Below are 12,218 nucleotides of genomic sequence, written 5' to 3' on the forward strand. Positions count from 1 at the left end.
ATTCTCTCTCCACCTCATCTTTTTCTTGGGCTCTTATAATAGATTGTCTTTGAGCCGGCTGCCCTGGTAAGAGCTTTAGCCGCATGGGTACAAAACGCCAGGCCTTTTGAACACGTCACGGCTGATTAGTGTGCCGTGCCAACCGGGCGACCAGGATGGAGCGCCCCAGAACATGAGATGGAAGTGAAAATGAATAATTTGTGTGAGGTCTGAGAGACTTAGAAGGGCCGAACACATTGTCTGTCTGAAAACTTTCACTGATGAAGACACTGAGCCAGTTAAAGAGACGCAGAATGACCTTTATTCCAAGATTAATTGAGTGTAATGAGCCCATTAAATGAAATGGAAACGGTGCCTTTTCCATTTTGAAAAGGTGATTTTTAAAGTACATTTTTGTTTGACTTTTAATATTCAAGTGGTAACTGCATTGTGCCATCTCCAGCTAAATTAATATATTTTATTTGATATATTAATAAGCATGATATGCTGGGATACAATTATGCCTTTAAAAAGTACCAGGGTTGACACTTGTACAGTTTAATTTGAATTTAAATGCGTTAAACTATAAGGAGCTTAATAGAAAGATCTTTTGCAGCTGGTACTTCCGCAAGTTTTGAAGTATCAGTTGTTTATGAAACAAAATCATGGCAACAGGGTTGACACAAGCTATGTTTACATCCAAAGATGCGAATTTAACTTTATGTGCAAAACTGGAATATTGCATAAAACATTTGCGAATAAAGCACCGTTTCCATCCGAATCCAAGAGAACAAAATCGTCACTTCCTGATAAACTGGCACTAAATATAATTAAAGCTGCAGTCCGTACGTTTTGCCTCTTTGTTGCCATCTCTGTTTGAAAACCTGGAATTGCAGCTTTTTGCGGAATTATCTTCCTTGCGTGGGGTTGTACTCCGGCGCGGCTCCAGCGCGGATGAATCAAATGTTTTGAGGTGAATGTGTAGCTGTTAGTCACCGCGCCGGTGTGGATGTTTACTGTACTTCGCAATCACAGATTAATATACGTCTTGGAATATATGACCCAAATAAGAATGTTCACTGTGTATTGCCATCTGAACAAGTAACAAGTCTGCCACGTTTGTTCTGACCAACTGAGGAATAAAGCATTACCATAAATCACACTACCAATAGTGATTTAATCTAAAGATCGGTTAGCTCATATCACATCAAACTGTGCAAATTATTATTGTTATACTTTATTCTCAAATTATTAATGTTAACAACATCAGCATTGCGTGACTGTGAGTATAGTGTGCATTAGCGTGTAGATTTCAATTTCTGTACAGTCTAATCTCTAATTGTCATACCATTCGAATGTCATATTAAGAAATTATTTTAACCCAAAAAGCAAACTATGCTCCCTTCGAACTGGTTTTCTTTAAAATATAAATCTTGTGTAGTAAGGCTATCTGTAATCAGAAGCACATTTAAAACTGGAAAATAATTTAATTTCATTCACATGTGTTTCATAAACACACAATCCTTTCTGGATTACAATCCGCCATCAAAATGATACATTTAATTATTCTAGCTGCTGTGAGAAAAGGCTATAAACGATCCGCCACCTGCAGGATCCTCACATGTGATAGCCTAGTAGTCGGACAGTTTCTTTATGTTTACAGATGTGATGTAATGACGCAGTGCCATGCTCGAATTTCCATTCAAACTAGAAAACATTATTATAAGATAACCGTTGTGAATCGGGCTAAAGTAAGGCGATAGTTTTGAACACTAGCTGGTTATGTACTTGCTCAAATATTGATTTTGGATCATTATTAACCAAAAAAAAGTTACGGATTGTAGCTTTAAGAAAAGTAGGAGAAGACACAGAATATAATAATTTTCATATATAACAAATTACTTGCTCCTCAGAGCGAGCAGACGAAACACAATAAATGCTGTCATTGGTTTCAGAGGTGGATGCTGCTGTTTGGGACGCAGTCATGTAAGACAATTACAGACATACTTTGACAGACTTTGCTCAGGCATTTCAGTACAACCAAAACTATATTTCAGATGCTGTGCAATGAGGTCGGTCCGTCAAGTTATCCCGTCCCATCGTGCTCAGTCACGTGAGTTTTTTGATGTTCAAGGTGGAATTTATTCGGTTAATGTGTTTCCATCATAGTTTATGCGCATTTTTTTCTCATCTGATAAAAAGTTTATCCTATTGTGCGCATAAGGTTTTTTTTTGTTTGTTTTTTTTATGCGCATTTTTAGAATTTATGCACATCTTGGCTTGTCCATCCAGCGTTTTTTGTGCGTTATATATATACAGTGCACAGCATAAATGAGTACACCCCTTCTGAATAAATATAAAGATGTATTTTCTTAATTATCACTAATATAATTCATGGAAAGATGGCAAAATTGAAATGTATTAAACACATACTTCATAAAAACAACAAAATATATGCCAATTTTTTCTGTAAGATAAGTAAATTAGCCAATTTTGTTTAAATGAAGGATTGCAGAAATGACTACACCCTAGATTTAATTCAGCAAATGTATAATATTCTAGTACTTAGTATGTCCTCCAGAACTTTAAGTATACTGCTCTGACCCTCTTGGCACTGAGTGTACAAGTTCATGACAAATTTTCACATCTGTCCTGTTTAACTCCTGAAGGACGACCTCTTTGAATGCTCTGGTCTTTAATGGTGAGTTTTGCTCAGCTCGTCTCTATAGAATCCCTCACAGCTGCACAAGAGCGTTAAGATTGAGTGAAATACATGTCCACTGAAGGATTTTCACCTTGGGTGAATTAATATCTTCATTGTCGTGCTGAAAAAATGCCCGATAATGTAGGGAATGAGAGGAGGGTAGCATCTTCTGTTTCAGGTTTTTGTATTCCATCTCACAGTGGTGTGTGAGTTCATGAAAGCATTGATAAAGCACAACTCCTTCACACCTTCAGCACTCACTCATCCCTATATAAGAGCTTTACTACCACTGAACGTCACTGTGGGTACCAAGCACTTCTCACTATACTCCTCCTCTAGCAACACCACAACATTTTGGATGCTTTTGGATCCGAAATGATTAACTTGGTCTCTTGAGACCAGAGTATGGATTCCCAGAAGTCTCTATTTTGTAAAAATGGGCCTCGGAAGAGGCTTTGGCTACAGCAGGAAATTCTAGTGGTGACAACAACCATGCATGTCACTTCTGCAGGCTGCGTCATACTCTGTGATATAAAGTGTCACACTTTTCATAGCTTTTGCCGGCTCTGAGACGCTTGCATGTTATTTCTCCTGCTCTTTTTCTAGCAAGAATTCACTCATCACTAAATGAAAACTTAAAGTGAAGACCTGATTATTTCAGGAACCTTGTCACAAGTCCATTGTTTTTGAATGTTGGTGCTACTTCTGCTATATTTTCACATTTAAAACAATAATTTGGTATTCCTCTTGTACCATTGTCCTCTTTTATGCTAAGAAATACGTCTCTCCCAAGTGGTTCCACTGCTGCCAGCATTAAGCCGGAGTATGATTCAGAGAGCTATATAACACTTTTAATTGTCAGGAAATGACTTTAAAATTTTAGTTCAATATACTTACCTGTTGATCAAAAATAACCTTAAACCTATACACTTTTTTTGTTTTATACATATATATATGCGTACCTCGGTTTTGACGTCACGGTTTGGTATGGTTTCTGTACAGCAGGAGGAAAAAAATACTAAACAAATTGCTTTAAAAAAAAAAACAATGGTTTACTGAACAAATGGCTCTTTCTTTAAATAAACTCAATTATAATATATATATTTTTTCTTGGGGATAAATATCTACCTCAGCTTCTTCTCTAAACTATAGGGAGCCCTTTTACATTACTAAAAGGTTACAATTAACAACAAAGCCCAATCTGAAATTTAATTACTATTTATTTTAACTATAATAATCAAAACTCAAATTAAAAAAATTGTATGCAAACATGTAAATAGTTTTTAAATTAACTTCTAACTTATACAATGTATATTTGTTGTTGAAATACTGTAATAATTTACAAAGTCATAACTTGTTTCATAAAATATTTATTTAAACACATGCATTAAATAATTAAAACATCACTAACAGGTAAATTAAATATAATGAAGTCTAATATTTCACAAAATGCTCTTCTCTAGACATCATTTCTCTAGCTGTGGACACTGATGACTTGCCTGAGGTAAATGAAATGCTACGTGACATTTTTGTGACTAATTGTGTGATTACGTGAGGGGTGAGGTGTTCTTTCATGTATATTTTGCGTTAAAACTAGTAATAAAGAGGAAGGGGTGATCACACTCACACTCCGCGCTGTACACGGCGATACATGTCGCGCCACATCAAAGAACGCCAAAACGACATTTATTGTCTGAATTTCCTGGACAAAATGGAACAAAGACCCGTACGGAAAATTTTCAGTACAAATACGTGTACCGTTACACACACACACACACACACTAAGCAGAAAGTGTAAGTAAAAACGGAATGACAGAGCTTTCAGCATCTGACGCCTCATATTCTCTCAGAGATGACAAGAGACCAATCTACTTCAGCATATGCTGATAACGGTATACAGGTGCTGGTCATATAATTAGAATATCATCAAAAAGTTGATTTATTTCACTAATTCCATTCAAAAAGTGAAACTTGTATATTATATTCATTCATTACACACAGACTGATATGTTTCAAATGTTTATTTCTTTTAATTTTGATGATTAGAGCTTACAGCTCATGAAAGTCAAAAATCAGTATCTCAAAATATTAGAATATTTACATTTGAGTTTCAATAAATGACCATCCCTACAGTATAAATTCTGGGTATCTCTTGTTCTTTGAAACCACAATAATGGGGAACACTGCTGACGAACACTGCTGACGTCCAGAAGACGAACACTGACACCCTCCACAAAGAGGGTAAGTCACAGAAGGTCATTACTGAAAGGTGTGGCTGTTTACAGAGTGCTGTATCAAAGCATATTAAATGCAAAGTTGACTGGAAGGAAGAATTTGGGTTGGAAAAGGTGCACAAGCAACAGGGATGACCGCAAGCTTGAGAATACAGTCAAGCAAAGCTGATTCAAACACTTGGGAGAGCTTCACAAGGAGTGGACAGAAACTGGAGTCAGTGCATCAAGAGTCACCACGCTCAGACGTCTTCAGGAAAAGGGCTACCAAGCCACTTCTGAACCAGAGACAACGTCAGAAGCATCTTAACTGGGCTGTGGAGAAAAAGAACTGGACTGTTGCTCAGTGGTCCAAAGTCCTCTTTTCAGATGAAAGTAAATTTGACATTTTATTTGGAAATCAAGGTCCCAGAGTCTGAAGGAAGAGTGGAGAGGCACAGAATCCATGTTGCTTGAAGTCCAGTGTGAAGTTTCCACAGTCAGTGATGATTTGGGCTGCCATGTCATCTGCTGGTGTTGGTCCACTGTGTTTGCTGATGTCCAGTCAACGCAGCCATTTACCAGGAAATTTTAGAGCACTTCATGCTTCCTTCTGTTGACAAGCTTTATGGAGATGCTGATTTCATTTTCCAGCAGGACTTGGCACCTGCCCACACTGCCAAAGATACCAAAAGCTGGTTCAATGACCATCGTGTTACTGTGCTTGATTGGCCAGCAGACTCGCCTGACCTGAACCCCATAGAGAATCTGTGGGGTATTGTTAAGAGGAAGATGAGAGACACCAGACCCAACAATGCAGATGAGCTGAAGGACACTATCAGAGCAACCTGGGCTCTCATAACACCTGAGCAGTGCCACAGACTGATCGACTCCATGCCACGCCGCATTGCTGCAGTAATTCAGGCAAAAGGAGCCCCAACTAAGTATTGAGTGCTGTACATGCTCATACTTTTCATTTTCATACTTTTCAGTTGGCCAAGATTTCTAAAAATCCTTTCTTTGTATTGGTCTTAAGTAATATTCTAATATTTTGATATACTGATTTTTGACTTTTATGAGCTGTTAGCTCTAATCATCAAAATTAAAAGAAATAAACATTTGAAATATATCAGTCTGTGTGTAATGAATGAATATAATATACAAGTTTCACTTTTTGAATGGAATTAGTGAAATAAATCAACTTTTTGATGATATTCTAATTATATGACCAGCACCTGTATAGCTAACTCTTTTCATTTAATTTTATATAAATTAAATAAAAGCTTTTTATTTCATTGATTTTTATTGATGACTGCAGTGTTAATATTTTAATTATAGGCCTATAATTCATTGTATAATAGACCTCGTTTTTAAAACATTTGAATTGAGGAGTAAATAGCCTAATCTTTTGTAATCCTCACAGTGCGTCAGTTATGGGCAAATTAATTGTAATCTTAATTTAATAATAAAAGTAACTTCATAATAATAATAATAATAATAATAATAATAGGCCTAATTAAATAAGAATGTAACAGGCCTATATTAATTGCAAATGCCAAATCCTCTTAATATTGCCAATAATTTATGTTTTTGACAGTATCTCTGGCTATCGCCAATATAAGATTAATCATCTTTCAACGCAACCCAGCAAGAGGAGGTTATCACGGGGCAGACAGCATGTTGCCTGTTACGTCGTTTGGGCCGTCTTGTTGAGAGCAGTGGCACTGAGAAAATTATATTTCACACATTTTAAGCTCTTTTATTTTCCAAATGTAATAGGATAAGTCCAATGAATTGTTCGGTTTGTAATGCATACCAAACTCAAAAGCCTCGTACCGAACAGTTCAATACGAATGCGTGTATTGTTAGACCTCTAATAGGGACCAATTCTCACTAATAACTACTGCTTATTATCATGCACATTATAGCATATTGGCTGTTTATTAGTACTTATAAAGCGCACATTAATGCATTTTTCTGCATGATCATATTTCAGATCCCTTTATCCTACCCCACACCTAAACTTAACAACTATCTTATTAACGATTAATAAGCAACAAATTAGGAGTTCGAGGCAAAAGAGATAATTCTGAGAATGGGTCCCTTCCCATATACACACACACAAAGGGTACAGATTTTGTAAAATTACCCATTAAATAAATATTTAAAAATGTGTCTGTTAGATATGTTAATATCGGTTAACAACACCCAGTTGTACCCAACTGGTGTACAACACTATTTTCTCTCTATTTCATGGATACTGAGTGAGGGCTCTGTGTGTGGCGGATGTCTATTAGCATATTCATGTATGTCATTTATCCACACAGCATCCGTTTGATTATTGGCCATAAAGAGTGAAGAGTACTTGAGGACAGTAGCTCTGAATTTTTCTTGTCCTTATGTCTCAGTAATAGTGTTTATTAATCACACATCTAATTATCCAATAGAAGAGCCTCCTTTATCGCTGCTATAATTAAAACTATCAATCACCGTTTAGAAAGTCCTGCAAGCAGGAGAGTGTTATTCTCAGTTTTACTGATAAAAGCTGAAATGTGTTCGACCTGTAAAGCTTTTGACCGGACAAATGTAATATCAGACACTATTTTTATCATAATTTACCCATATATCATTTAAAACGGGTATGTTTTTCAATGGAACATAAAAGAAATTTAGTGACCAGAAAGGACAGAACAGCACTACAAAAGTATCGTAAAGTAGTCCATAAGTCCTCTGAAGCAATATAACAGTTTAATGTGAAGAACAGACTGAAATTTATATACGCATGGTTTCTAATTTTTCATGGAACTCTTATATAAGCACTATCATGCTGCATTAGTCACATCACTGTAAGGTTTTTCAGTCCAGGCACCCAGAAAAAGAAATAATGACCTTAAAAAAGTTGGAAACTGTCTTTGCACTGATTGCTGTTGCTTTGCCGGCTGAGCTCTGTTCAATAATGGCGACGTCTGTGTGATTTATTCTGATCGTTTGGGTCTTGAATCCTCCAAGTGTTAAATAAGAGACAGATTAAAGCCTCCCGAGGCCTTAAACTTTTCTCTGACCTGAGACAGGAAGGAATGACCTCACTATAACTAATAAGAATCATTTTGAAGATCCTTTTATGCTGCAATAAAGAGATGAAAGACACTTGAGTGCTCACAGTCTGGCCACCTGACGTGAAGCGAGCAGTGAGTTTTTATGTGTCTGATGCTGACAGCGCTGCGTCTTTGTTAGTCTCAATCGAGACATTAGTTATGAATCAGTGTCAGTTTGCTGCTCAGATATTGATTTCAATTTACACGCTTTTAAATGGATTGGAAGCTAGTTGTCTGGTATTTCAGGTCCAGGGCAGATACTGTGTCATTGCAAATGCCTTTGTCTTTCAAGATTTGATTTGTGCTAAAGCCTTTTGCCTTCTCTCTGCTTCTCTTAATTGAAGGCATTCAAAGCAGATGGTGTTATAAAGCTGATAGAAGTGTGTATTGACCGAACAGTTTGACTTCTAGAAGCAGTTTTAAGAGAGCTGTCTGTGTTACAGGACAGTAAGCAGGTGATCTCTGACAGATGGATGCTGTGCTGACAAGAGTCTGAGCAGCAAGTGTGAATATATCTGCATCGAGCTGTACTTGATGAGCCTGTGCCATCAGGAACTTAAGGACACGAGCTGGTGAAATCTAAGGTTTTTTTTAGCCTTTTAAAGAAATTAGAAATCATTTAGTCCTAGGTCATAAAGGATTGTCTTCTTTATCCAATCTTCCAAAGAATGTTCCAGGTCGAATGCAATTTCAGCTATTTGCCACACAGAATGATTTTCTGTGAAAATTAATTTAGCTAGAATAACTAGAATAAATGTTACAATTCACGTATTGGTATCACTTTAAGGACCAATTCTTATTATTAACTAGTTGCTTATTAGCATGCATATTACTAGCGTATTGGCTGTTTATTAGTGCTTTTATTCTGCATGACTACCATGACTACCTTTAACCCTACCCCATATCTAAACTTAGAATCTACCTTACTATTAATAAGCGGCAAATTAGGAGTTTGAGGCAAAAGTTGTAGTTATTAGTTAGTTAATAGTGAGAATTGGACCGTAAAATGAAGTGTGGCCCACATAGTTTTTCCAAGAGTAGTTGCATCACCTAAACATTACACGTTAATATGAGAATAATGTGATAAAATGGCTAGTCTAATCTAAAATTGCAGCTGATCTTATCTGTACAGTTTCTGTGGATTCAAAATCATTTATAATGTTGCAAAATATTTCTGTTTGAAAAAAATGCTGTTCTTTTGAACACATTCATCAGGCAATCCTGAAATATAAGCATGACAACTGTTTTCAACGTTGATAATAATCAGAAATGTTTCTTGAGCAGCAAATCAGCATATTAGAATGATTTCTGAAGGATCATGTGACACTGAAGACTGGAGTAATGATGCTGGAAATTCAGCTTTGATCACAGGGATTAATTACATTTTATTATAAATTAACATTAAAAAGGTATTTTAAAGCATTTATGGTATAATGGAGAACTTGTAACATCAATTGCATTTTTTTTTTAAGAACAGTTCACAAAAAAAAATCTATGCCATCACTACAAACAAATAAATAAAATAACTTTAGAGCTTTTTTGCCTTTATGACAGCAAAGTTATTTGACAGGAAGTGAAGTGGTAGTGTGTATATATACAGTATGCGTCAAGTCCATGTGAAGCAAGTAAACCCAGAAACTTTCATACTTGCAAGGACACCAAAAAGGAACTTTGCTCGAATAGAAAAATGATTTCCCATCATTCTCTGTGGCAGCGCAAGAACAATAATATATAGAAAATATATAGAAAACTGCACATCCTTGGGGTTTTATTTTATTGCTGTAGAATTAAAAGCTTCCTGTCTTTTGTGCAAAAAAAAAAAAAAAAGAACAAAAAAAATGAAATGGAACAAGAAAACCCACATCACGGTGTAAAACCTCCATTATGAAATCATATGAGCTTCTCACAAGGACTTGAATACAGCAAAAAAAAAAATGTAGTTCCACCTGAAAATAACATCAAATAGCATACATTTCTACAAATGATTCAATATAAATGCTTTAAAATTGCTAGCTTTTCTGCTTTGCAATCTTCCAGACATTTGCTCCTTAGACATCCACGTTACAGGTATGTGCTTTACTGTAAAGACACATTTTCTGTTTGTTTTCCTCAAAGCAAGTGACAAAATTCATCTCTGTGTTAATTGACGGCATGCCACACATGCTGGACTGTACTGAACCTGGACCAATCTGACTTATAAACAAACACGATGTCCATTTAGTTCAATTAAAAAGTGAGGGTGACGTCCTTCTGAACTGAAGAAAGCAGCACCAAAGATAATTATTGTTGTCGTGCGTTGCTATAGCGATAAGTGCCACTTTGGCACCACTCCAGCGTCTCGACCTGAGCTTCAGTCTGTCGAGGGCAAAATGCTGCAACAATTGACGGACAATACAGTCTGTCAGTCTCCATCCACATCCATCCATCCTCCCCAAAAACAAGCCTTGAGGATGTTTTGGCTGGAGCTGAGCCATTAGAGCACTTGTTTGGCAGTCTTTTAAAGGTGTTCAGGATGTGCCGAGTAGTTTGCCATTTAATGGTTTTGAATGGTCTTTCACTCCAGGCACAGAGGTTATTCATTATGTGCCATTTAAGACTGTGAATACGCGCGCTTTTGTGTTTGGCTGTTTGCGTCTGTCAGAAGTGTTTTAAGAGCTCAGGAAGAGCACTGATGATAGTTTACCGCTTTTTGGCTTTAAAAGTGGAAACAGTCATCATCTTTGTGAAAGAAAGAGATGGAAGAGCTTTTCGATTTTTGCAGCTGATGTTGAAGGTTGTTTACTAAAGCATGTTGCAAGCAGCATCTTAAAGGGATAGTTTGCTCAAAAATTAAAATGATTCACCCTCATGTCAAAACACAAATGAAGGTATTTTTAGGTATTTTATGAAACATAAAATGAGTTTTCTGTTCCTCCAATGAAAGTCAGGCTTTCAAACTTCAAAAAGTTCATAAAGACATCGTAAAAGTAATCCATATGAATTGAGCTGTTTAATGCAAGTCTACTGAAGGCACTAAATCACTATATTGGAGCTGTTTGGCATATACTTGCGTATGTATTTATTTGATGTCATTATATTTAATTAGAAATATGAATATTTAACCGGAAGAGTACTTTTGTTTTGTTATTGAAAGAGCCAAGATGGAGGCATGACCTTGTTATGGGGGGTTGCTTGGAAAGGCAGAACAATTTCAACCACGTTATTGGAAAAGTTGAAAGTGCTTAAACTCACAGCAATGGCACATGGGTAAACCATCACTATTTTAGATTGCATTTAAATTAGCCTTTTATATATTGATCAATGCACATACATAGAGCTCATCAAATATGGTAACTGGAAGCTCGAACATCCTTAATGTTCAAGAACAAACCTCACTGGTTTTTGCACGTCAAGAACGATTGACCTTCTGTTTGCCATATTTGATGTGCTCAATATATGCACATCGGTCAGTGTTTATATGTCAGTGATAATTATGTGAATCTCTCTCATTCGTATGGATTACTTTTACTTTTATAGATTACTTTTATCTTTGGACTTTTTGAAGCGTCAGAGTTTTGGTGTAATGGACTTTTTTCAATGGACAAACACATTTGTGTTTCAGAGATGAATGAAAGTCTTATGGCAATGACATGAAGGCAAGTAAATGACAGAATATCTATTTTTGGGTGAACTATCCCTTTAATGAAACTGTATAATTAAGGTGTTTAAGATTATACAGTTTAAACCATTGCAATCATCTATCATTAGGGAGGTCGAAAGAAGAGCGAGAAACATGGAGAAATGCAAAAAAAAAAAAAAAAGCAAAGCATTTGTCGTCCCAAACAACACAAGATGAAAAAGAACTTGTTATTAAAAGGATAGTTCACTCAAAAATGAAAAGCTCAGCCTCAAGTCAATGGGGATGAACAACTGCTTGGTTACACACATTCTTCACAACATCTTTTTGTTGTTCAGCAGAAGACAGAAACTCGTACAGACTTTCACTTGAGTAAATGATGACAGAATTTTCATTTTTGGGTGAACTATCCCTTTCAGGAGTGATTCAAAGTGGAGCTGTTTGAGGCAAGTCACAACTTGACATTAATAGGGAATATGGATATGTGTATATTGTATATTTAATGCTGTCAGCACCACTGCCGTAGCTAAAAGATACCAAAAATGTAGGTGATTTTCACTAGTTTACTTCTATATCTGTGCTCATGTGATGTTCTTCTTTGACCTCATGTCTCT

General features: G+C 36.2%; 1 protein-coding gene across 7 annotated transcripts in view; it reads left to right on the top strand.

Annotated features, from left to right (window-relative positions):
• Positions 1-12,218, top strand: part of LOC131531755 (utrophin-like) — a 248,003-nt gene that overhangs the window by 149,447 nt on the left and 86,338 nt on the right. The gene's annotated exons all lie outside the window — the stretch shown is intronic.

This window comes from Onychostoma macrolepis, chromosome 23, assembly GCF_012432095.1.
Source record: "Onychostoma macrolepis isolate SWU-2019 chromosome 23, ASM1243209v1, whole genome shotgun sequence".
NCBI classification, from domain to species: Eukaryota; Metazoa; Chordata; class Actinopteri; order Cypriniformes; family Cyprinidae; genus Onychostoma; species Onychostoma macrolepis.